Source organism: Neofelis nebulosa, chromosome 8 (assembly GCF_028018385.1).
Source record: "Neofelis nebulosa isolate mNeoNeb1 chromosome 8, mNeoNeb1.pri, whole genome shotgun sequence".
Classification (NCBI taxonomy): Eukaryota; Metazoa; Chordata; class Mammalia; order Carnivora; family Felidae; genus Neofelis; species Neofelis nebulosa.
Window position 1 is genome coordinate 116,741,333 of NC_080789.1, and position 22,698 is coordinate 116,764,030.

General features: G+C 43.2%; 1 long non-coding RNA gene across 1 annotated transcript; it reads left to right on the top strand.

Annotated features, from left to right (window-relative positions):
* The first annotated feature begins 859 nt into the window (after positions 1–859).
* LOC131483457 (uncharacterized) lies at positions 860–22,463 on the top strand. Its single transcript, XR_009247693.1, has 3 exons — positions 860–1,550; positions 4,363–4,488; positions 22,019–22,463. It is a non-coding gene; the product is annotated as an uncharacterized LOC131483457 (long non-coding RNA).
* The last annotated feature ends 235 nt before the right edge of the window (positions 22,464–22,698 follow it).

The window sequence follows — 22,698 nt, forward strand, 5'->3', positions numbered from 1 at the left end:
AGTGGCAGGGAGAAAGGGAGAGAGAGCGAGAATCCCAAGCAGGCTTGGTGTGGGGCTCGAACTCACGAACTGTGAGCTCATGGCCTGAGCCAAAACCAAGAGTTGGACGCTTAACCGGCTGAGCCCCCCAGGCACCCCCACGTTGGGAACTTTAGGTGTTTATCTCCATTCTGAGTGGTATGTGATAAAATCTTCCCACTCGGTGTTTTCTGAAAAGAGCATTTTTCTTCTGCCTTTCTCTAGGGGTCACCCTGTTAACTCCCTTTCCATATTAACAGTGTGTCTCAACTAGGACCAAGTTTTGCCCTATTTTGTAAGTCAATTTTTTTTTTAAAGTAGGTTTCATGCCCAGCACAGGGTCCAGTGCAGGGCTTGTACCCACAACCCTGAGATCAAGACCCTGAGAGTAAGACCTGAGCTGAGATCAAGAGTCGGATGCTCTCAACCGACTGAGACACCCAGGTGCCCCAAGTCAATTTTTTTCTATCAGAAATAGCAAGCATGGAAACTTTGAAAAAAAGAATGACCGTATCAGGACTGTGACTTCAGAAAGAATAAAAATAGATCAATTTAGTCTTCACTGGATAGTATGCTTTAAAAAAAAAAAAAAAAAAAAAAATATATATATATATATATATGTATATACTATGTACTTATGTTACAGAACAGCAAAAATATAAGAGTTTCCATATTAGGAACATTTTTTGATAAAAAAAATTTTGGTATTTGTTAGCAATAATCACATTTTTAAAAAAAGGAAAGCTATAGTCTTTGCAAATTCTATTTGAAAATTAATGTATAGATTTGGGAAATATATCCCGGTGGAAGGCATATGATAAACTTTAACGCAGAGGACAATGCTTTCTAAGGAAATCAGGATACGAGCCTTGTGTCACTGACAGGAGCTGGTGCAGGTTAAGAAGAAGAATGAAAATACATTAAGCTTGCAGAGAAACCATCCTTTCTGCATGGATGTGAGAGCTTTAGAGCAAGAACAGCTTAGGGGAGATAAGCCCAGCTCTTATTCCCAGCAAAAGGGAACTGGAGTTAAGAACATTTTATAAGAATCAATGTTAAACTAGGTAGGGGTTTACTTGGCCATCAAGAGTGCAGTTTTCACTTGCGCTGAGAGGCCATACTTAGGGCTCAGATAGAAAGGAATGTGCTTCTCTAGCACCCAAGGGAACTGAGAAAGAAATTTAGCAGCTGCTTCAAATCTTCTTAGTAGCAGTCAGGGTATATAGCTAAACTAACCAAACAAATAAATGGCTCTGGTTTTGGACTGGCAGTGGAAAGAAGTGAACTAGAATGGAAACTGGAAACAATTTAAAAGACAGCTCTGTATGGGAACATGAGTGAAATGGCTTTATGCAACACATATGCTTATTTGCCTCCTTTGTACCTAATTTGTACCTAACGATCTGCTTGGACTAGATAACCAGTTTATACACCCTAAATGGATGACAGTGAAATGGATGTGGAGTGAAAGCACACACATCCCAGGGGCAGAGTGTGAGCTCCTCACGGGACTATCTGCGTCTTTGATAAAGGTTGGTGAACGAATGAATGATCCTCACTCCGCTCCAGAGCCTACTCTTTAAGCTGCCCCTGCACATTTCCCCCTATTTTTCTTTCAGTTGGGTAGCCACTCTAATGTACTGTGACAGCAAAAAAAAAAAAAAAAAAGGCTATCAATTCTTTCTATCGTAGGTGTATACCCCTTTGCACCGTTTCTTTGCAGCTCCTCCCCTCAGGAAACAGTCTAGTTCACCCTCCTTAAATCTGGATTTGACCATGTGCTTTGCTTTGGCCGATGGGACGTTAGCAAATAGGTTGCAAGCAAAGGCTGGAAAAGTACTTATGCATAAAGGCTTGTCCTCTCTCAGGGACTCTGCCCACTCCTACTCAGAAAAAGTCCAGACTAGTCTCCCAGTGGGTGAGAGAGCCCTAGGAGAGAGGAGCCAGACTTTTCAGCCAATCCAGCCTTTTCAGATGACATAGAGGGAGCTGAGTCCAGCTCACCTTACATGCAGCAAAACAGACCCCGATTGCTTACCCACATAATTGTGAGCAAAGAATGAGACACCACGAGCACTATCGACAGTAGCCAAACTGTAGAAAGAACCCAAATGTCCATCAAGAGATGAATGGATAAAGAAGACGTGGTATGCATATATACAATGGAGTATTATCATTCGGCGATCAAGAAGAATGAACTCTTGCCATTTGCAACTATGTGGATGGAACTGGAGGGCATTGCGTGAAGCGAAATTGGTCAGTCAGAGAAAGACAAATATCATATGACTTCACTCACATGAGGACTTTAAGAGACAAAACAGAGGAACATAAGGGAAGGGAAGCAAAACTAATATAAAAACAGGGAGGGGGACAAAACATAAAAGACTCTTTTTTTTTTTTTAATGTTTATTTATTTTTGAGTTAGAGAGAGACAGAGCATGAACGGGGGAGTGGCAGAGAGAGAGGGAGACACAGAGAATCGGAAGCAGGCTCCAGGCTTCGAGCCATTAGCCCAGAGCCCGATGCGGGGCTCGAACTCATGGACCGCGAGATTGTGACCCGAGCCGAAGTCAGACGCCCAACCGACTGAGCCACCCAGGCACCCCAAAACATAAAAGACTCTTAAATATAGAGACCAAACAGAGGGTTGTGGAGGGGTTGTGGAGGGGGTGGGCTAAATTGGTAAGGGGCACTAAGGAAGACACTTGGGATGAGCACTGGGTGTTATACATAGGGGGTGAATCATTGGAATCTACTCTCTAAATCATTGTTGCACTATATGCTAACTAACTTGGATATAAATTTAAAAAGAAAGAAATTTAAAAGGATGAGACTCTGCTACAAGGCACTTTATTTGGGGCATGATTTGTTACACAGCAAAAGCTAACACCGGTACTGAAGGGTATATAGCAATTACTATTGTTCAAATAGAAAATGTTACAAGACTTTACCAACCATGATATGGGGATACCTTTTTTTTTTTGAAGACTAAAATAAATTTAGTATTTCTTTATTTTTGTACTAATTTATTTTACATTTTAAAAAATAATACAGTTTAAAGCAAGTATTAAAGTACAACACCTAGCTAAAATTAAGTAATTCACCAAATTAAGTAATTTGAATATCCTTAATAATTGAGTCTCCTGTTTCCAAGTTGTATATCTGATACCCTCTTTCATGTATTTATGCAAATTAACCGTGCTTATTTTACATCCAAATCTGAAAACCTAAATATGTTTAGTCTTTCAAGTCTGATTTCTGTTACTTATTATTTCTTTTTTAAAAATATTTTTCAATGTTTATTCATTTTTGAGAGACAGAGCACCAGTGGGGGAAGGGCAGAGAGAGGGAGACACAGAATCCGAAGCAGGCTCCAGGCTCTGAGCTGTCAACACAGAGCCCAATGTGGGACTGGAACCCACAGAACCGCGAGATTATGACCTGGGCTGAAGTCGGACACTCAACCGACTGAGCCACTCAGGAGCCCCTGTTATTTATTATTTCTGTTAACTCTCATTCATGATGACTTGTGTTCCTCATGTATTTTGTATTTTCTGACTGTGAGTCAGTTGTTATAAATTTATCCCTTGTTGGGGCGCCTGGGTGGCGCAGTCGGTTAAGCGTCCGACTTCAGCCAGGTCACGATCTCGCGGTCCGTGAGTTCGAGCCCCGCGTCGGGCTCCGGGCTGATGGCTCGGAGCCTGGAGCCTGTTTCCGATTCTGTGTCTCCCTCTCTCTCTGCCCCTCCCCCGTTCATGCTCTGTCTCTCTCTGTCCCAAAAATAAATAAAAAACATTGAAAAAAAAAATTATCCCTTGTTATTCTTGAAGTCTGTGGGTTTTTTTTTTTTTTAGTGATTATTTTTTAGAGAGAGAGAGAGAGAGAGAGAGAACAAGTGGGGGAGGGGCAGAGACAGAGGGGGACAGAAGATCTGAAGTGGGCCCTGCACTGACAGCAGAGAGCCTGATGTGGGGTTTGAACTCACCAATAGTGAGATCATGACCCGAGTCGAAGTCGAATGCTTAACCAACTGAGCCACCCAAGCACCACTGAAGTCTGTTTTTTGTTTTTAATTTACTTTTGTTTTAAGTGTATTTATTTATTTAGAGAGAAAGAGAGATGGAGCAGGGGAGGGGTAGAGAGAGAGGGATAGAGAGAGAATCCCAAGCAGTCTCCACCCCATCAGCACAGAACCTGACGTGGGGCTTGAACCCACAAACCAGGAGATCATGACCTGAGCCAAAAACAAGACTCAGGCCTTTAACTGACTGAGCCACTCAGGCGCCCCTAAAGTCTGTTTTAAGTTGGATTGTTGCAGAATGGATTTACATTTGTCTTTTCCAGGTACCTAGGGACACATAGGTAGCGTGAATTTGTGCCTTAAAACATAAGAGGACCTGCTTGTTGCAAGAAACTCTCAGGGAAACATTCCCTACCCACCTGCGTCTAGCCAAATCCAAGGCTAAACAGGTAAGTTGTTGTTGTTTTTTTAAATTTTTATCTTTTTGAGTGTATTTATCTTGAGGGGAGAGAGAGAGCGAGAGAGAGAGCGAGAGAGAGAGCGAGAGAGAGAGAGAGAGAGAGAGAGATTGAGAATCTTAAGCAGGCTTCACACCCATCATGGAGCCCAACTCGGGGGCTCGATCTCACCACTGACCTGACCCAAAATCAAGAGTTGGATGCTTTACTGACTGAGCCACCCAGGTGCTCTTAGTTACTGAATTTTGTAATGTATCTATGGTTATGCACTATTCTCATCAGCCTAGTTCCCAGTGAGAATACTGACCTCTAACAAGTATCTGCCCTAATAATAAAGCATAACTGGTAAACGCACAAACATTTAAAACTGAAAGAGACCTAATGCAACCCCTTCATTTTAATAAGGAGGAAATTGACTCAAAAGATTCAAGGATTTTTCTAAAATAACTTAGCTAGAAACAAGGTTTCTTTATCCCAGATCATTGTCTTAACCATCAGCATGAGTGGTGGCGGTTGGTGACCATAAGATGTAGACTTGGAAACAAGGGAAACTTTGAAAAGAAAATGCTGTGCGTTGAGTAAACCATACCTCTGAGCTGCCTCTGGGTAAACCATACCAAAATAACCACCTCAACACTGTACAGCCCATGCTATTATGGACACCAAGCACTGGACTCATGAAGGCAGTAAATTAGGGAACGGGACATAGCACGGTCAAGTGTTACTGAGAAAGGACTTTAGGCAATAATAGACATGTATAAATAAAATCAATCTATAATGTGTCCTTATAATCTCTGTACCACAACCATGCCTATTTTTGTAACTTATTTATTTATCCCTCAAAGCCTCTTTCCCTTCTGTGTCTCCTTTCCCCATCAATACTCTCCTCCGTAACATTTTAACCAGATTATACCTCCACAATTAATTCTTTACATGGCAGGGGAAGGGTAAAAAGTATAGAACACATAGGCATTGTAATTTCCCCTTCTTCTTGAATTCCCTAGACTTAGTCTTAACTATATAATTTTAGTCATTTTCTCTATATATTTAATTCAAGGGTAAGTTAAGAATAAAACATCATTTTTTCCTTTAAGATAATGATAGGATTGCTGCATTATGCACATCGCGATCCATAGCTTGGAAAAAAAAAAAAACTTGAAGAAAACCAAAAAGCATTAAACTTACCAAACATTTTTAAGACTAGAAGTATCTCCCCCTATCAATCTTGCTAAATAGAGGATTAAATACCTTTATTTTTTTGTATTTAAAAAAATTTTTTTAACGTTTATTTATTTTTGAGTGGGGGGGGGGGGGGGATGGACAGAGAGAGACGGAGACACAGAATCCGAAGCAGGCTCCAGGCTCTGAGCCGTCAGCACAGAGCCCGATGCGGGGCTCAAACTCACCAACCACGAGATCATGACCTAAGCTCAAGTCAGACACTTAACCGACTGAGCCACCCAGGAGCCCCAAGGATTAAATACCTTTAAAGGAATAACCTAGAAATGCCTCTAGCTTTGAAATTTACCAGATAAAGGCTTATGTCCCTACAAAGCAATAAGAAAATAGCAGAACCCTAACCTCTAATTCTGTTTTCTTTTTCTAAAATGTACTGTCTTCTAAATATGCAACCTCCTCGATATAGTATTGACTTTGGGCTTTGGTTGCGTGTGGCAGTCGCTGCCAGTACATCAATAATCTGAAAGGTAATGAAAACTCAGTGGTATTGATGGTATGTGAATATGGCCAATTTGCAGTTATTCCGGGATCCTATTCTAGTCCCGTGTTGATAACAGAGTCCCCAGTGTGTTATCTCTTTAGCAATCTCTTATGCTTTTGAGTAAATTGACGTTCAACTTGTTTGTGAAATTATTAGTGCAGAAATTATCATCCTCAAGCGTGAACACATAAAATTGGACTTCTAGCTTCTTGAAGTTATGGTCTCCCTAACTCTGAACCTTGCGAGTTTCATCTTGGGTTGCTTAGTCCCTATCTGCAGTGTAGGAAAGTTCCAGCTCAGACCGGAATAATTCAGATCCTCTATACCCGGTGGGTAAGGAAAGCTAGTCAGCAGATCATCCGCCCCAACGCTGGATCAGGCTCTCACTGCTGATCGAATCTCATCCTCGCACCCCAATATTTGCAGAACGTTGATTCCCCACTGATTACTTCTGTGCCTGGGTCCTTGCCTTCTACTTTAATAGGTTGGAAATTTGACAGCTACTCTTCTGATGCCTCACTACCCCTACCCTTGTGAACGGGGTTCTCCTCCGTTTCCCCAGTTTCAGCTATCCTAGTGAATGACTTCCCCCTCTGAATGTCACTGTCCTGTGACCAAATATCCAATAGCTACTCTTAGACCTCCCTTTCCTCCTGGAACTTTTCCAGCTGCCTGAGAGTTAGATATTTACTGCTGTCATCTGCCTTGCTGACAGCAGTGTGCTGGGTTCAAGCCCAGATTTCATCACCTCCAAACCAAGACTATGCTTGTCTCTACTAGATCCTACCACTATCTATCCTTACGTTTTAACGATGTTCCCCAAATGAGAGATTTGGTGAAGGCGGCTGGACAAAGAAACCCTCCTAAGGACACTGCTTTCCTAAACAGTCACCTTGCACGGGCAAAAGCCAACCCTCTTTATCTAGTTGATGTCAGTGTTACTCAAAGTCTCAGTGTTTCTGAGAGGAGATATTCTAGGAGGCCTGGAGCATGGACGCAAAGATGGCCCCCTAGAAGATGATCTTCACGTTTGGCAGGAAGGGCAAATTTAAAGCTCTCTTGACCCATAAACGAGTCTCTAAAAACAAGTGAGGCTTTGGAATAACAGCCACCAGATTTGGGAAGTCAACGGGCACCCGGCATCTTGAATCAGTGTCTTTCTGAGGCAAAAGGAAAATAACGCACCTACCGTATCTTGAAATGAAAGCAGAACATAGTTTGCTGCAAAGCTATAGCTTAATGTTTTCAGTGCGACATGGATCCCTTTTCTCAACCTTCATTCAGGATGTCCTGACTACAACTCCCTCTTCAAAGCTAAATGGCAATGACAGCAGAGTCCAAATGGATGATTAATGCCTAAACCCTAAACTTGCCTTGGATCATACGACTGTTTCAGGTAAAAGCAGAGGGTAGCTAAGCCTAAATCATGCAAATTATTGTCAGTAGCAGCCAATGGAGTAATGCCTCTCAGATCTCCTAGCGCAGGAAGATTAATCAGCCTCCCAAGCTGCTGGCCATCCTTCTCGGGTCTGCTCCTGGCCAATGACCGAGCGTGGCGGGGTTACTAAAGAGACCATTCCTGGGACACAGGGGCTCCTCTGATGAGAGTTGGGCTCAAGGATTCCCTTTTATCCTTGCTGAAACTTTCTTAGAACCACACAGCTGGACGTATGTGGCTTTCCTCCTTCCCTCCCTCCCCGCCTTCTTCCTTTTCTCCTTCCCTCTCTTCTCCGCGGGGTCTCGGACTCACATCACGGTCTGCTAGCTCGCCCTGCCTCCTTCCGCTTCCTCCCTGCGATCCCTCACGGATGTTTTCCCCGGTAAGTTTCTTACATAGCTAATTCCTTCTTGGCATCCGCTTTCCAGAGACCCTGGACTAAATCAGTATTTACCTATTGTGTTTTGCATGTGCATTCTAAAACCAAACATAATTTCTGAATTCAGGGCCAAGTATCACTCACTAAAAAGAGGAAGATCTAATAATGAAAGAAATACCTATGTGAATTATATGAATCAACTAACTCTGCTGACTTATACATAGACAAGAATAGTCCAGTTGGGAATATCTTAACTAGCTTCAGCAAGGCCCTATAGATTAGAAGAGCCACCGGAAGAACCAAAAGGAAAGCCGTGGGACAAGCCAGTCCTCCCTGTTCTCCGTGCATACAACTTCGAAACCACAGCACTGTCCCAAAGCTTGGCTAGGGATAGATAGGGCTCTGGGGGACATCTTATTCCTTCGTTATCCGTCCACTCAGCCACACGATAAAGTCCATCGGGCACCCACTCTACAACAAGCAGTGTGGTGGGCCCTGAACATAAGAGAGATCAGACAAGAGCCTTGCCCTCAAGGCTGATAGAGTCGGGCCCCTCCTGGCCATCACTTGGCATTTTCCCTTTTGCTAGGAACACAGGTGTCCGTCAATGGGTATACCTTATACCTTTAGAATTCCCAAGTTTCCAGACTATATCCAGGAATCTACTTGAACTTCATCTGCTGTTAAGGGTTTTTATATATATATATATATATATATATATATATATATATATAAAATTAAGTACACGGGATTTGGTTATAGTTTCTTTTCTAGTTTTGAGTTGTTTGAAATTTGTCATATGGAAATTAGGTAAAAGTGAAAAATTGTTCCATAGATTTGAACTTTTTTTTTTCCTTTTTTATGTGGAAATGATTTCAAACTTACAGAAAAGTTGAAAGAATAAGAATAGGACTAAGAACATCTGTATTGTTCCCTCATCGTTAGCGTTTTGCTACCTCTGCTTTATCATTGGTCCTGTCTCTCTAATAATTGTTTTCTGAACTTTGAGGGTAACTTACACACAATAAGACTCTTTATGTCTCTATATATCAGTGTTTATTTCCTAACAACTTCATAGTTATTAGTTTCAGTAAAATTAACACCACATAATGCTTTTGTCTAATCTAATCTGTCATTGGCATGGGTATTCCCGTGTTGTCAGTTAACTCAATAACGTTCTTTTTTTTTTTTTAATGTTTATTTTTGAAAGAGAGAGATAGAGAGCAAGCAGGGGAGGGGCAGAGAAAGAGGGAAACAGAGAATCCCAAACAGGCTCCGTGCTGGGAGCACAGAGCCCGGCACAGGGCTCAAACTCATGAACTGTGAGATCATGACCTGAGCCAAAATCGAGTCGGACGCTTAACCGACTGAGCCCCCCAGGTGCCCCTCAGTACGTTCTTTATAGAAAATTTTCCTGCAGTTCAGGAGTCAGGCTAGAGTCAGTTTGCACTTGGTTGTTAGGCTTCTTTCTTCTCCCTTCGTTGAGGACATTTCTCCACTGTTCTTGACATTTTTGAAAAATATAGCTCCCCTGCCTTTTTTTTTTTTTTCTTTTTTTAAAATAGAATGTCCTCCACCTTGGGTTTGGCTAGTGTTTCCTCCTGATTAGACGCAAGGGTGCCTTCTGGGCCATAATACTACACAGGTGACGTCCCCTTCTCAGGGTAGTATCTCCGGAGGTATATGATATTCACCTGCTCTTCATTGATGATGTCGATTTGGATCACCCCAGTCAAGTTGCCCAGTTTCTCCGTTGTATAATTGCTCTTTTCTTCCCTTTTGGCAACTAATAAGCGGTTTGAGGGTGGACACTTCTGGACCAAGCTCCTCATCAAAATGCCTAGATTGAGCATCTACTGATGATCCTTGCCTGCCACAGGCTTCACTATGAGTGCCCAGCTTCAGCACACCCTCACGTTGATCAGCGAGCCCTGAGTAAAGGTCCTCCTTCTCCCCAGTTATTTACTTATCCGTTTATTACTGCTTATTACCCATTGTCATCAGTATTGACTTGCAGGTTATTACTTCTCCAATGATTTATACTATTAATTATTTTTGTGCTCCGATCGCTCTGGATTTGGCCGATGGGTGCCCCATCAGGCTGGCTCCCGTGTCTTTGTGACATGCCATGGATATTTTTGTAATCTTATTTTAATTTTTAATTTTTAAATCTTATTTATTTTGAGAGAGCGATCACGCACGCATGTGTACACTCACAAGCAGGGGAAGGGCAGAGAGAGAGAGAGAGAGGAAGAGAATCCCAAGCAGGCCCTCCACTGTCAGCACAAAGCCCAAGGTAGGGCTCCAACCCAAAAACCACGAGATCGTGACCTGAGCTGAAATCAAGAGTCCAACGCTTAAGCGATGGAGCCACCCAGGCACCGCGGTATTTTTTTTAATAACTGCATTTTTAATAATAAATCCTACTATCGCTGGAAGAAAAGAAAAAGAAAAACTAGATTTAAAAACAAACGCAGATCTTATCGAAAAGAGTTTCAGGCTGCTTTGTGGTTGCTTGAATTGTATTCTCATAGTCCTTTGGGTTATAACGTTTTTTTCCTTCAATAAGTAAAAATGTCTTGAGCATACATCGTGCATCATGTGTGCAAGACCCTATTGGAAGTCCAACGGGAAGGTTAAAGGGGTATAAATTGTGGTCTTCCTGATGCTAAGGAATTGCTAATACAGCTTTAGACAGAAGGTCTCCGAGGGCTCTCGGAATGTTGAATAACACGTGAAGGCAAAGCACATACGAAGATAATCAGAAGTTAAGTAAAACCTCCTCCTTCTGAGGAGTTGCAGGGAAACCAAATCGATTCGACCTGGTGCCAGCCCTGCCTTCCTGAGCTCTCCCGGGGGCCGTGGACAGCCCGAGACCCACACTTGCCAACGTCCCCTGCCCACAGGAAAGCATCGGAGAGGCACCAAGAAGAGAAGCAGGGACCCTTCTTCCCCAGAAGCCGGTGTGAACAGCTGCACGCAGCTGACGTGGGTGTTGGCCTGTGGTTTTCAGTTGTACTCTGGGAGTCCCGGCTGCGGTGCTGAAGGAGCCTGTCTGCCTCTGTGTTCCATGCCCTCTCATCCCTGTCTTATCTCCAGACGTGTGTAGGTCCCTAGTCCCCAGCACTAAACGTCACGCCTAAACCATGGAGGTGGCTTCTGTTTTCCTAATAGAATGTGACTCATCAGTCTCTTATTTATTTGTCACCCGCTTGTACATTTGCCGTGAGCCAGGCACTCTGCTTCGCAAATACGAACTCCTTTGATCCTCGTAATAACCCCGTGAAGCAGGCAATTATTTTTTCCTGATAGGCACAGAGGTAACTTGCCTAAGATCACGGCGCCGGTAAGCAGTGGAGCTGGGATTCAAACCCAAAACGTGTGACTCCGGAGTTCACGCCTTTATTCTTGTAATTTTAATGAACAATATCTATGAGGCGGTATTAGTCGGCTCAGGTTGCCATTGAAATATCATACACGGGGTGGCTTAAATCACAGAAATTTCTTGTCTCACAGTTCTGGAGGCTGAAAGCGCCAAGATCAAGGTTCTGGCAGATTGGATTTCTGGTGAGAGCTCTCTTCTTGGCTTGCAGATGACGACCTTCTCTCTAGCTGCTCACGTGGCCTTTGCTCAGTAGACAGAGAGAGAGAGAGAGGGAGAGAGAGAAAGCGCTCTCGTGTTCCTTCTTACAAGCATACTAATCCTATCAGATCAGAGCCCCAACCTTATGACTTCATTGAATCTTTTTTCTCCTAGTTGTGTTGAGACACAATTGACACACAACACTATGTAAGTTTAAGGTATACAACATAACGATTCAATTTATGTGTGTGTGTGAAATGATCACCATGATAAGTGTAGTTAACATCAACTCATATAAGATACGAAAGAAAGAAAGGAAGAAAGGAGATAGAAGATAGAAAAGAGAGAAAGAGAGAAAGAAAAGAGAAGAGAAAGGAGAAGAAAAGAATAGAAAAGAAAGGAAAGGAGAAAAGACAAGAAAAGAAAAGTTTTTCTCCTTGTGTTGAGGACTCAGGATTTTCCCTCCCAACAGCTTTCCCGCACATCACACAGCAGTGGTGGCCGTAATCATCACGTTACACATCACATCCCCAGTGCATACTTCTAAGTGGAAGTGTGTGCCTTTTGACCACCTTCTCCTATTCCGTGCATTAGGATAGAAGTTCCATGGGATCAGGATGGCATTTCCTCTTTGTTCACTGGGGTATCCCCAGCGCCTAGAACAGTGCCCAGCAGAGCTGCTCAGTAAATACTTGTGGAACTATTGACTAAATTGGTCGTGAAGTTCTTACCCCCTGAATAGTTGTTTGTTGCTGCGTAACAAATGACCCCAAAGTTAGCGGTTTGTTCTCTCGTGGTTGCTATGGGTCAAGAATCTGGGGACAGTTTGGCGAGGGAATTTGAAGTCACCTCGGGGCTCGCTGGGGGAGGATCCCCTGCCAGGCTCACTCACAGGCTGTTGACAGGGGCCCTCGGTTCTTCAACATAGGGACCTCCCCATGGACCTCTCCCCAGGCTTCCCCACAAGAGAGCAGATGACTTTCCCCAACGGGCGTGATGGGAGACAGACGGAGAGCCACACACATCCAAGACAAAAGCTCCAGTCTTTCGATAATCTAGTGTCAGAAGTGACATCTCGTGTCACACTCATTAAGATGGCTATTCTCAAAACAACCGGTAAATAACAAGTCCTATTAAGGATGTGAAACAATTGGAACCCCTGTGCACCACCAGTTAAGAATGTAAAATGGTGTAGCTGCTGTGTAAAACAGTTTGGTAGTTAAGCAAAAAATTAAGCATTGAGTTACTGTGCGATGAAGCAATCCTACTCACAGGGATATTCCCAAAAGAATGGGAAGCAGGGACTTGCACACCCATGTTCACAGTGGAATTATTCACAGTAGCCCCAAAGCGGAAGCAGTCCAAATGCCCATTGGCAAAGGTCTAAGCAACTGTGGCATATTAATGTATCGTACAGTAGAATATTATTTAGCCTTAAAAGGGAAGGAAATTCTGACACAGGCCACAACATGGATGAACCTTTGAGGACATGATTCTGAGTGATGTAAGCCAGTCACAAAAGGACAAATACAGTATGATTCCACTTACAGGAGGTATCTAGAATAATCAGACTCCCAGAGAATAAAAGGACGGTGGTCGCTAGAGGCTGGGGGGCAGGCGGGGAAGGGGGAATTGTTTAATCGGGATAGAGTTCCAGTTTGAGATGATGAAAAAGTTCTGGACGCGATGGTGGTGTTGGTTGCACAACACTGTGAATGCCATTACACTGAACGGCACCCTGAAAGATGCCACCCATGCTTTCGGTGAGTCAAGAATCTGGGAACAGCATAGCCGGGCGATTCTGGGTTGGGGGGTCTCTCTCAAGACTCAACTGTCCACGGAGCCATCCACTGAAAAATGGTTACATAGTCAATATCATATTAAATATACTTAACCACAATATTTAAAAATAATAATAAAAATAATTTCGGCCAAAAGACTGAGTGAGTTCCAGCCCACACTCAAGGAGAGAGGAATTAAGTTCCGCCTCTTGAGCTAAGGAGTAAAAAAGAACTTGTGGGTGTATTTTTAAAACCACCACGCCTTTCAAAAGGCTTCCATTCCAAACTAGACATAAGTGATGTAAAGTTAGAAAAATACACAAACGACTTGCACAAAGTACTACATGAACGACTTCAGCGGGTGGGCTTGATGTGAATGACCTAGAGGTCAAGGGTGAATATGTGGGGTAAGGGTAAGTATCTTTATGTTGCGTTTTAGTGCTCACCGTTTGCCTCTTAACACGTTTGGGACCTGAAATGTATTCAGAATATAATACCGGTAGAGAGATTAGCATACGTATAACATATTTTATCCAAACTCAGTGAGTTAAGATTCTCTTAGAAAGAAAAGTCTACCTTTCATGATCTCAAATCAAAGGACCTAAGGACTGTATTTGGAGTTGCAGCCACACGATCTGCAAAGATTATAATCTGTATAAATTGTAATTCTAGAGGCTTCTTAATGAATTCCTCTGTAACACCGTGGGCCTCTCAGGCACAGAATGGAATGGGGGTGGCCGTAGGCTTCCTGGGGGGGGGGGGGGTGGTGGTGGCTGGTGATAAGCCGCAGCATCTGTTTACAAATGCCCTTAAAATCCCCTTACAAGCCCTCCAGTTACTAACACCAAGCAAGATCATCAACAGATAGAGAACACCCAGTTGACAGCAATTTCCACTTCTTTCCAAAGCAATGTGTTAACTAAACATACATGCTCTGAATAAGTTCTCTTAAATAGCTTAGTTTTTCCTGTGTATAATCAGAGTTTTATTTTTTCTTTCTGATTTGGCCATTTATTTCTTCCTAAACAGGTATCTTCTACTTCTGATTTTTTTAAAATGTTTATTTATTATTTTGAGAGAGAGAGAGAAAGAGAGAGACAGTGTGAGTGGGGGAGGGGCAGAGAGAGAGAGAGACAGAGAGAGAGACAGAGAGACAGAATAGAAAACAGGCTCCAGGCTCCAGGCTCCGAACTCACGGACCCTGAGATCCTGAGATCATGACATGAGCCGAAATCAAGAGTCGAATGCTTAACCGATTGAACCGCCCAGGCGCCTCTGTTATCTTCTACTTTTGGAAAGTTTATGTTAGGCCACTTCACTTTTGCAAAAGACCTACCCTAGTACCTGTTCTCCCTGAGAGGAATCCAAAGAGGATTTTTGCTTTTGTGAGAAAAGGTGAAAAGCAAAAACAGCATTCAGCATTTGTTTTGCAGCAAGCCCTTAGAGAGGCAGCGTGTAGCCCAGGCAGGGCCTGGCCCCTTCCCCAGGAATTCTACTCAGCAAGTCAGCATTAAGCGGCCAAGGCTTTGAAACTGCATCCACGAGCATCTGTGCTTTATCTTGATCTATTCTGTGCATCCGTTGGCAAGATTCATCCTAAGATCAAATCAGAAAACCCGAAGAGTGAGGTTCAGTCTTCTGAATGTCCGACTTCAGCTCAGGTCATGATCTCACAGTTCGTGAGTTCAAGCCCTGCCTGGGGCTCCCTGCTGTCAGCATAGAGCTCACTTTAGATCCTCTGTCCCCCTCTCCCTCTGCCCCTCCACTGCTCATGTACTCTCTCTCAGAAATAAATAAAAAACATTAAGGAAAAAAAAAAAAAAAACCTTAAGAGGGGTGCCTGGGTGGCTCAGTCAGCTAAGTGTCCCACTCTTGGTTTTGGCTCAGGTCATGATCTCACGGTTTGTTGAGTTCGAGCCCCCACCGGGGCTCCGTGCTGACAGTGAGGAGCCTGCCTGGGATTCTCTCTCACCCACTCTCTCTGTGCCTCCCCTACTCACATTGTCTCTGCCTCCCCCAAAATAAATACATAAACTTTAAAGAAAAAAAAAAAAGCTCAAGAGAGGTTATTTTGCAGATCTGGAACACTCAAAAACGTCCCATCCACTTTAATGGAAATTGCCTCTTTGCGCCACTCTGGCTTACGAAAGGTTTCACAGGAACGCTTTACTTCTGGATAGCGGTGGAAACCTACACTTCTTTTCCCTTCTGAGAGACCAAACTGTTTCCAATGTAAGCGAACACTGCACAGGCTTTTTTTTTTTTTTTTTTTCGTAGTATTGTATCAGCTTTCCTTCCTCTTCTTTTTTCTTTCCCCAGAGCATATTACAAAAGAGTTTTAGCTCTTTTCTCAATATTAAGCAGTTGCTTTCTGGGGAAAGGAATCAATCAGCAAGAGAATAAACTTTAAAAAAAAAAAAAAAAAGGAAAAAAAAATCAGCACCCTCTCTTTTGCTTTTTGTTATTTGACATGCCTGTGGTTACACCTCCTTCGGGAGACAACAGGACTTTATCAAGAGTTATACATAAATTATCACCGATTTTTTACCAAAACGGAGATTCCCATGCACTGGGGGCTTCCTACTGTTACTGCGTACTTTCCCTGGATCATTTCTTCTTCAAAATTCCTTCCCCTCTTCATCTCCCATTTTCCCCCCTCCCCCTCCCTCACACTTTCTCTAATAGGAGTAAAAGAGTTCCCATTCTATTTCCATCTTTAGTGCTCACCAACCAACAGTGCTGCCCACCTCTTCCCCCCCCCCCCACCCAAGGTCACCTCCGCTGCTCAGGAATTGAACAATCTCTCTCCCTCCCCTCTCCTCCCTATACAAGCAAGGCATCTGTGGGCTGGGAGGGTTTTGTCTTTTGTAAGGGAGCTGGGGACAGCTGGGAGGTGTTGTTTTATTTGAGCGAAGTGTGCTAATGTATGCTTTTCCACTCCCTTTCTAGTGGAGGAGGAGACCGGGGGTGACACTAAGCGACAACTGAAAAAATTTTAAGCTGCTGGCAACAAATTGGGGCTCACATGACCAGGCTTGCTCCCTGACATCCCGTCCCGCTTAGTGCCTGGGAGACTTTGTCATGGACAGCGGACACGTCCCCTCAGACTCCAAGTTCACTTTCCTGTGTTGCTAAGCCTTCATCTTAACGGTGGTCACTTTCCACATAAAACTGAACAAGCGTCGTGGGTCGAATCATTTCTTTTATAAAGGTAGCTCATTATTAACAGACCACCGTCAGAAGTCTCTCGAGAAATTGTGCCATATTTAAGACAGAGCTTTCTATCAAATTCGGAACGTGTGTGCTAATGTTTTCAGTACAGTGAAGCACATTTCAATGCTCACGGCCAGGTTCCTCCAGGAAGCCGACTGGCAGGTGAAGACGCATGTGTAGGACGTTTACACAGGAACGCGCCCAACATCTCCCTTGAGGGAGGAAGAGGAAGAGAACGAATCAGGGCCGGGGACACCGCAACGTTGGGCTGCGGTGAAGTCTGTTTAACAACAACTCCAGTGGGCACCACAGAGAGCTCTGAACTTGGGACGGCCTCTCAGAGCTGCCCCATTTGTGTCAAAGTCTAGGCCAGTTAGTCACTGGATGTGGGCCGCCCTGGGAAGGGTGTATAACCTTGGGTGGGGCTCTTGTTTTTCAACTGAGGCAATGTCCCAGGAGGCCAGTCGCTGAGAGCTGTCTGCGGGCAGCCCTCCCACAGCTGGGGGACTAAGGTCACCACCTACACAGGCAATGAGTGGTCCATCGGGATGCCTTTTTGCAAGAACATCCATCGTGAGTCTGAAAGGGTGAATTCACATAAACTATGCAGAGGTGGTCTCCCTGGTCTAAACAGAAGACTCAGTGCCTCGGGGCTGGTGGATGGCTCCCGGGCCAGCTGTCAGACAAAGAAGAGCAGAGAAGGAAGTTTATGCCAAACCCTCCTCTTCCCCCGGGCCAAGTCTCCTCCTTTGTTCCCACCTCACCGGAAGGCAACTCAGATGACCCCTGCCCCCACCCTAGGGCAGGGGAAGAGGGGCTTTCTAGCTGGGACAGAGGAAGACCAGACATCATGCCTGCATTTACCCCTCTTCCGGTCTAACACCTGTCTTAAAGCTTCAGCCAAACAAATTCTTTGCCTTTTTCATGCTGAAGTCCTACGTACTGTCCTTTTGTGATAACCTGAAAATGTGGCCCAAGCTGAGGAAGGGACAACTTTTCTGGAACGATGATTTTCTTTGCTCCTCTTTTCCCTCCCTCCTCCGTCCAGTTAACCCCGAGCTCAGCACCCTTTGAATGGGATACAGCTGTGACGTTTCCCCTCCACGCTCAGCAGGAACCCCTGCGTGAACTTTCTGGCGCCATTTTGGAGGAGGGATATCAAACGTAATCACCACCTTCTGACATTCTGGAACGATTCGTGCCAAACCCACAGAAGTGAGTGGGAAAATAAGACAAAATCATCTGAAACCCATTGAGGAATCGGTCTTTCATGTTAGGAAAAGAGAATGTATTCAGATTTCTCTTCAAAGTTTTCTTTTGGAGTTGAGCTTTCTTTGTACAGGGGCACATTAGAACATATAGGTTCAGGGGCGCCTGGGTGGCGCAGTCGGTTAAGCGTCCGACTTCAGCCAGGTCACGATCTCGCGGTCCGTGAGTTCGAGCCCCGCGTCAGGCTCTGGGCTGATGGCTCGGAGCCTGGAGCCTGTTTCCGATTCTGTGTCTCCCTCTCTCTCTGCCCCTCCCCCGTTCATGCTCTGTCTCTCTCTGTCCCAAAAATAAATAAAAAATGTTAAAAAAAAAAAAAATTAACAACAACAAAAAAAAGAACATATAGGTTCTGTGACTTGGTTATATTTACAGAGGAATTTTTTATTCTATTTAGTATTTGAAATTTTCGGTTTTGAGTACAAAATAATCTATCACTGACTATTGTCTGGCTAGAATCAAACAGGAATGTCTCTGTGTAGACAATGCAGAAATAGTTGGTATAAGTGTGTAAGGAAGAGATGAGTGTGAATTCACCTTCTTCATAACTTGTTAGATAGGAAAATTAGAGGAGCTGATAAACCTTTGACGAAATGAAACCTAGCTTGTTGAAATAAGTTTTTTTTAATTTAAAAATAATTCTTCAATAATGAGACAGAAGAAAATTATGAAGAGCAGGTCCCACATGAGATGAAGAAGTATAAAGAAACAGAACATCACTAACTTATACAAAAGAATCTCTCAAAGATTAAGAAGAAAAAGAAGAAATAATCCTTTGGAGGCATCAGATTAATCTCTCAAGTCTAACTCATAATGTTCATGATTTGAGTTTCTGTCTTGCTGATGAGAGAAAATATTACTTTCTAATTTTTTTGTTGTTGTCTTAGGATTTCCACAGACTTTCGTGCTGGTAGCAGTGAATGCTGGGAGCCATTCATTCCAAAGAGAATGCTAGATACAGACACAGGCCCAAACTGGCTTGATAATCCTCACTCCACATTTCACCTTGTCTGTGGAAGGAAAGCAATGAGAGATGAGGTGAGGGAGATTCATGTCTATTTCTATTGTCACATAGCTAATAAGCACTACAGCCACCATTTAATCTAGGCATGGGTTATTGTAAAGTTCATGTTCTTTTCACCACCCCAGGCTGACTCCTGGAAAAAGTTTTCTCAGTTACCATCAAGAACCTGTGACCCAGAAAATGGGATATAAAAGTTCCAAGAAAATGTCAGGGGCGGATTCTTACAATGCAAATAGATTTCAGATGACTACTTTAGAAGAGAACATAGAGACTTTTAGTTGAGGACAGAATATCTGATTCTTACAGAGTTTACTTAACTTGAGGTTCGAAATATGGTTTATGTGCAGGGTGCCTCGGTGGCTCAGTTGCTTAAGCCTCTGACTCTTGACTTCTGCTCAGGTCATGATCTCACGGTTCATGGGTTCGAGACCCGCTTAGGGCTCTGTGCTGACAGCTCGGAGCCTGCTTGGGGTTCTGTCTCCCTCTCTCTCTGCCTCTCCCCTGCTTGCTCTCTATCTCTCTCTCAAAATAAATAAACATTTAAAAAAAACACATTTGTTAAAATAAATAAGTAAGTAAATAAATAAATAAATAAATAGAGTTTATGTGTAGTTTTCCTAGGAGAAAGTTCATAGACTATCAGATTCTGAGTGATGCTCATGACATTTAAGTAATTTACATGCTAAATGATCAAAGTAAGACAAAGACAAACAGAAAGTAGACACTAGAGATTATGCTAACAGAGGAGAAGGAAAGGCAAATAGAAAAAGGACGAAAAGGAGCAGCTAGAGAAAAACAATTCTTGCCTTCTCTTTCTCCTTTTGCCCCCATTTTTCTTTGCCTCGTACATTTGTTACCTGCCGAGGAACAAATAATGGGCTCGGGACTCAAAGAACTGATATCAGGAAGTGCAAAGGGGTGCAAGGTCCTTCTTTCCTCTCTTACAGACCCGGTAGGTATGGGGGTTAGGAAGGGTAGAAGTGTTGGCACCGTTTCTAAGACTGGCCCTGAGTTAAAATACCAGCAGATATGGCGGAACTGAACCACGACCAGAATTGAATAAGATAATCGGAAATCACAATGGCATTCTGACTCAACAATGAATAGGGTAGCAAGCCCAATCTATAGTTTAGCGTATTTTGTGTAAAATTACAGCGCATTGTATGTAATATCGTGATCATAGTACATATGCATTTTGGACTTTAGAGAAATTTGAGGTTTCTTATCACGGTTAGTGGTAAGAAAAAAAAAAAAGAAGAAAGTGAATTGTTGTCAAACCAGGTTGACAGAGCAAGTTCTGGGTTCTTTCTCCAGGTCAACCACTGATTGACTCATTTTTACCTCACTTACTTTTTCCAGGTCATCGAGCTTCCTAACACCCCTCTTTCAACCACAGAAAGTGTTTTCTCTTGTTTGCATGGAAGCAAATGCGGTAAAATTAGTTATAAAGATAAAAATGGATTTCAGGAGGGCAATGTTCGAATAAAGCTCAGATTTACAGAACTGGAGATTTCTTATCATGAGTTGGTTTTAAATGATCAGAAGACCCTCTGATACTGATGCGCGAACGAGAAATAGGGATCTCAGTCGAATTATTCAGAATAAGACTCGGTCATGCTGCAGTGGCAAATAACCTTAAAATCTCTGTAACATTTTTTTCTCTCACGCTGTATTGAAAGTTGACAGTGGTCTGGCTTTACGGACCATCAGAGACGCTGACACGGGCTTCACTATCTCAAGGCACCATCTTAGCACATGGCTTCATTAGCACCATGGCAAAGGCACAGTGTGAACGCAACTAAATCCTACTCATGGCCCGGGGCGGGGGGGGGGGGGGGGGGGGGCGGGTCAGAACTGGTCACTTGACCCCAAGTGAACAGGAAGGGACTAGCAAGGAGAGGCGTGTCAGATGTGGTGATACTTCTAAGCTCCAGCACATGATGTTCTTTGGCTTTGTGGAGATTCTATCAGTATTACCATCAATTGAGGCACATGATTAGTAGCGTGTTTATTTAAACGGCATGATAGAAAGGGAGTTGCTGAGTCGGCTTATGCAGCGTTGAATACAAGAATTTTCATAAGTTAAAAAAAAAAGAATTCTAGTAAGGGAAGTTTACGTATTTTAATAAGCATCGGAATCATTAGAGAAATCATTGAAACACAGATTCTGGGGCGCCTGGGTGGCTCAGTCAGTTGAGCTTCTGACTTTGGCTCAGGTCATGATCTCCGGGTTTGTGAGTTCAAGCCCCACGTCGGGCTCCCTGTTGTCAGCCTGTCAGTATACGGAGCCCACTTGGGATCCTCTGTTCCCCTCTCTCTCTGTCCCTCTCTCACTTGTGTTTTCTCTCTCTCAAAATAAAAATAAATAAACATTAAAAAGTAATAAAAAAAAAAAAAAAGTAAGACAAAGCTTCCTGTTCCCCTATCCCTAGAGATTTTTAATCCAGTTAACCCCAGGGGCAGTCCAGGAATTTGGATTTTAACAAGCACCTCTGAGAGTTTTCATGTGGGTGGTCTTCATGGTTTGACAAACACAAGATTATTGGTTTCTGCCTTATGAAAGTGATATGTCAGAGTTTCAGCACGTGTGTGTGTGTGTGTGTGTGTGTGTGTGTGTATGATATTTTATTCTGAGGGGTACAGTGCTAAGAAGGTTGTTAGTTCTATCTCACTGATTTTCACAAGATAAAGCCTTGGTAGAAACGGATCTGAAAACTTCAGAGGTGTATGGTGAAAACCAGCTGAAAATTCAAGAGAATAAGTAGAAAGTACATGGAGAGAACCTGGGGGTGCTAAAGACCAGGAGAAGGTGCAGAAGGAGAGTAGAAATGAGGGTAATGAACATCCCTGGTAGACCAATCATGTTCCTGGATACAGGGATTAGTTTATCTGGGTCAACATATGGTCTGGTAGGAAGAACAGGAGCTGAAAAGTGCTCTACAATATGACAAAGGACTCTTGCGATGGTTTTTATTTAGAGGCACTTAACTGAAAAACTAAGACAATGCTGAGAAGGGGCAAAATACAGCTGAATTCCTTGTCATTATTGAAAATGTAGTAATTTATACAAGAAATAATCAGAGACACGCACAAATGTCATGTACCAAGTTTTTGTAGCTTTTATATACTGACAAAAAAAATTGGAAATCACCTGAATGTTTGCCAGTTGGAAACTGGGTAAGTGCTTTTGACCTTATCCATGTGATTGGGATGCTATGTAACCATGAAAAGTGCTTTGGGGGCGTCCAGGAAAGAGTGATGGATTAACAGGTTTACAAAAATCTCCTTCCAATACTCACTGGAATGAACAAAACAAGATATACCAAAGAAAGTATCACCCAACAAAGAATCTAGGGGATTTTCACAATCTCATATTTCAGACTTCAAGAAATACAAATCTAACTCCAAAACAATTAAGCCTAAATTGATATAAAATTCTGGGAATCAATCCACAACTCCCTTTTTGGAGTGAGAAGAGGCAGAATTTCTGAAAATCCCACTAAAAATAATTCTCACTTTGTTAAGACAGGAAATAGGGGCCTGAATTGGCAAAAGAAAAGATCTGGAATGTTCCACTTGGGGCCCTTTTCCCTCACTGTAAAGGCAAACATCGGTCGAAGGCCACGGTGGTGGGACAGAGTCCAGAAATCAGTTTTTTTTTTAAAATTCTTTTAAACATTTATTTATTTTTGAGAGAGAGAGAGAGAGATAGAGAGAGAGAGAGAGAGGGAGAGAGAGCATGAGTGAGCAGGGAGGGACAGAGAGAGAGGGAGACAGAGGATCCAAAGCGGACTCGA